Source organism: Sapajus apella, unplaced genomic scaffold (assembly GCF_009761245.1).
Source record: "Sapajus apella isolate SASKATOON/1434 unplaced genomic scaffold, GSC_monkey_1.0 scaffold25, whole genome shotgun sequence".
NCBI lineage: Eukaryota > Metazoa > Chordata > Mammalia > Primates > Cebidae > Sapajus > Sapajus apella.
This window is the reverse complement of record NW_022436965.1, coordinates 15,721,785-15,725,795: the sequence shown is the minus strand read 5'-3', so window position 1 is coordinate 15,725,795 and position 4,011 is coordinate 15,721,785. Positions and strand designations below refer to the sequence as shown.

Genomic DNA, 4,011 nt, shown 5'->3' with positions numbered 1-4,011 from the left:
CAAAAAAAAAAAAAAAAAAAAAAAAAAAAAATCAAGATCTGGATGGTAAATGTGTTTGTTGTTATAGTGGGGTCATTGCCTGGCTTATTATATAGAACTAAGGAATATATATGTATATACATATATATATGCGTGTGTGTGCATACAAACATACATTTGCATCTATATTTTTTCTTTTTTATTAATACATAATTCACATACCATAACATTCACCCCTTTAAAATATACAATTCAAGCCAGGCGCAGTGGCTTATGCCTATAATCCCAGCACTTTGGGAGGCTAAGGCGGGTGGATCACCTGAGCTCAGGAGTTTGATACCACCCTGGTCCAACATGACGAAACCCCATCTCTACTAAAAATATAAAAATTTAGCCAGTGTGCACCTATAATCACAGCTACTCGGAAGGCTGAGGCGGGAAAGTCATTTGAACTTGGGAGGAGGAGGCTACGGTGAGCCGAAATCACGCCATTACACTTTAGTCTGGGTGACAGAGAGACTCCATCTCAAAAAATAAAATAAAATAAAATAACAAAATAGTAAACTAAAATAAAATGTACAATTCAGTGAGTTTTAGTATTTACAAGGTTGTGAAACAATTACCACTGTTTTATTCCAGAACATTTCCATCAGTCCAAAAAGAAACCCTGTACCCAATATAAGTCACTCACTCTTTAGCACTTCTGCCCTCACCTCTTGGCAATTATTAACCTATATTGTTTTTATGGATTTGTCTGGTGGTGGTATTGTTTGTTGTGGTAGTTGTTTGATTGGTTGCTGACTTTTGTGTACTAATTCTATAGAGTTTGTATTCTTTGCCATGTGTGCCCACTCACGTCTCTGCTTGGTGGTCAGCTAATGATTGAATAGACATTTCCTTAAATTCCTGGAACCAGTAAGTTTACCAGTCTTTGCCAAAGAGTTCTGTGTATGTGTTTGAACATGTATTTCCATTACTCAACCATTAATTGAAAACTCTGTCTTGCCTCTTCACTTCCTGCTTGTGTAGAACTTCAGAGTGAGCCAGAGGTGAGAATGTAGAGCCTTCTCAGGACTTTCCTAAGCATACATAAAGCCTTGAGCATGTACACAGCCCTCCACATGAGCACTGCTCTTGAAGTCCTCAAAAATATATCTGAGTCTTTCAAAGCCTTTATGGATGTCTCATTCCCCAGCATTTCCTTTTAAGCTTTTTGTACAGTGTATTTGCTACAATTTTTGATTGTGTATAGTTATGAATACATAGTGATATTTTGATACATATAATGTAAAGTACTCAGATCAAGGTAATTAGTGTTTCCATCTGAACTATTTATCATTTCTTTGTGTTGAGAACATTCAATATCGTCCCTTGTAGCTATTGGAAACTATTTATTATTGTTAGCTATAGTCATCCTACAGTGCTATAAAACACTAGAACTTAGTTATCCTATTTAGCTATAATTTTGTATCCTTTAACAAATCTCTCTCTCTCTCCACCCCCTTCTCCCTACCCTTCTAAGCTTCTAGTATCCTCTCTTCTACTTCTTTCTTCTATGAGATCAACTTCTTTTTTAGCTTCTGCATATGAATGAGAACATGCAGTGTTTAGCTTTCTGTTCCTGGCTTGTTTTATTTAACATAATGTCCTCCTTTTTCATGTTGCTACAGATGACAGGATTTCATTCTTTTTTGTGGATTAAAGTATTCCATTTGGTATATATACCATATTTTCTTTATCCATTCATCTGTTGTTGGACACTTGGGTTGATTTCATATTTTGGCTATTGTAAATGCTGCAGTGAACAAGAGAGTGCAGCCATGTCTCCAACATCTTGATTTCCTTTCCTTTGGATAAATTCCCAGGAGTGGGATTGCTGGATCATATGGTAGCTCTATTTGTAGTTTTTTAAGGAAACTCCGTACTGTTTCGATAGTCGTTTGCCCCAATTTGTGTCTACCTCCTCAGACAGCCACAAAATTAAACAGTTGCCTGTAATTGTTTTTGACAAATGCCCCTGGGGCAAAAGCTTTTCGTATTGGATGAGTCTTACAAGTGGAGTGTTCTAGGGAACCATCATTCAGGTCAAATAATGATAATTCTCTGGGAAAAGAGGCTTAGCATTTCGCTGTCTCTGATGCCTGCCAGACTGCTTGTCATTGCAAATGCAAACTGTTAGTTTTCAAGGTTATCATGAAGCTGGAGGGTGGGAGATGGCACCAAAGCAAGTTTAAAATGCCACAAAGTTCCCTGTTCTTACTGAGATTCAGTTTTTTTTCTGGAATAATTACCCTCCAGGCAGCTGGAGGTCTTTGGTCAATTTCCAGAGTTCTGAAAAAGTTGATTCTGATTATTTTTGTCATATTTCCTGCTATTGTGGAGGAGCTAATTTTTGGCAATTCTCACTCTGCCTTTTTGCTGATGTCACTGCCCATATTTGTTTCTATATATAACCATTTATGTTGAAAACTAAGGATTCATAGCAGTATTTTCAATTCCTCCAACACCAGAAGATTAATCTAGTGTTATCCCTTCCTATATTTGTTAACTTCCTTCTCTGACAGGGAGAAACGTAGCTCCCATTATCCTTAATATATTTATCTTTTTGAGCAGTGTGTCTCTATATAACCAATTTCCCATTACTGCTGCCAGTATTCTTGTGTGCAAATGCCCTCCTTACCATAGTAAGCTCTAACACCCTGTACCAGGATGTCACCCTATGTGAACTCCTCCTCATCTTGTTATACATTGATTCTCCATTCTTAGCCACCAACTTCCTCCCCTGAGTGGCCTTGTCATTCTTTTTAGGGTCTGACATGCCTACTAATGGAGCTGAATAACTCCCAGCACCATCCTACACTGTTGATCACTCCCTTGTTCTTCTAGCACTTTCTTCACTTGGCTCCTACTACTCTCTTTTTTTCTTGCAGTCTCTTTTGATCACTCTTTCTCTTTTTCTCCACTTCTTAATTTCAGACTTTGGACATCTTTTTTTCTATCTACATTTATTGCATTGGAGTCTCATTCAGTCCCATGGCTTAAATACTGTGCATTCCTTGATAACTTCCAAATTTATATATTTGACCCCAACCTCTTCCTTGTACTTCAAGCTTATATATTCAATTGCCTATTTGATTTCTCTTCCAGAGGTCTAACAGATACCTCAAATACAGCCTATGTAAAACTGAATGTTTGATCTTTCTCATAAAAGCTGTTCACCCTTGTTTCTTTTTTCTGTCTCAGCTAACAGTAACTCCATTCTTTCAATTGCTCAGTCCAGAAACATTGAATCTGTCTTTGATGCTCATTTCTTTCTTTTACACTACATGTTGAGTAGGTAATCCTGTTGCCTACCACCAGGAATAGCAATCCCAGAATATTAATCCACAACATGATTTGCAGGTGTTAGGGTTGCCAAGAAAAACTTGACTCATAGAGGCACTGGATGGAATGACACTGTAGTCACATAGAGAAGAGACAGAACAAGATCAGCATCAGTAATGAGTGTCAATAGATCTTGTCTCACAGCCAAGGCAGGGAATGATCTGCACACACCCCTTTTGTGCTGCAAGTAAAGAACCTTGTTTATTCTCCACCAGGGACAGAGGTAGCAGTGGGGTAAGCCAGGTGCCGTATGACACACACTTAAGCAGAACAAAAAGTATAAATCAAACTCAGAACAGGGAAAGATATTCCTAACAAGGCAACAATAAGCCCAGCACAGGCTGTGATGGATCCTGATATTCATAAAAAAATATTCCAGACCTAAGGTATATTCTTTTGCAACCATGGAATGGTCAGCAGGTTATACATGATTCCCTTGCCCAGCACCACACAACCAATTTTTTAGGAAACCTTATTGACTCCACCTTCAAAACATAGACAGAATCTATTTCTCCCCATTTCACTGTAACTACCCTCGTCTCAAGTAACATATCTCCTACCCGGTCACCCTGCTTCCAGTGGCTTTGTTTTTCATTTAGCATAAAAGCCAACATTCTTTTTTTTTTTTTTTTTTTGAGACGGAGTTTC

At 38.0% G+C, this 4,011-nt stretch overlaps 1 protein-coding gene across 4 annotated transcripts in view; it reads left to right on the top strand.

The window, feature by feature from the left end:
- The window catches only part of RABGAP1L (RAB GTPase activating protein 1 like), a 718,780-nt gene that overhangs the window by 416,341 nt on the left and 298,428 nt on the right, over positions 1–4,011 (top strand). The gene's annotated exons all lie outside the window — the stretch shown is intronic.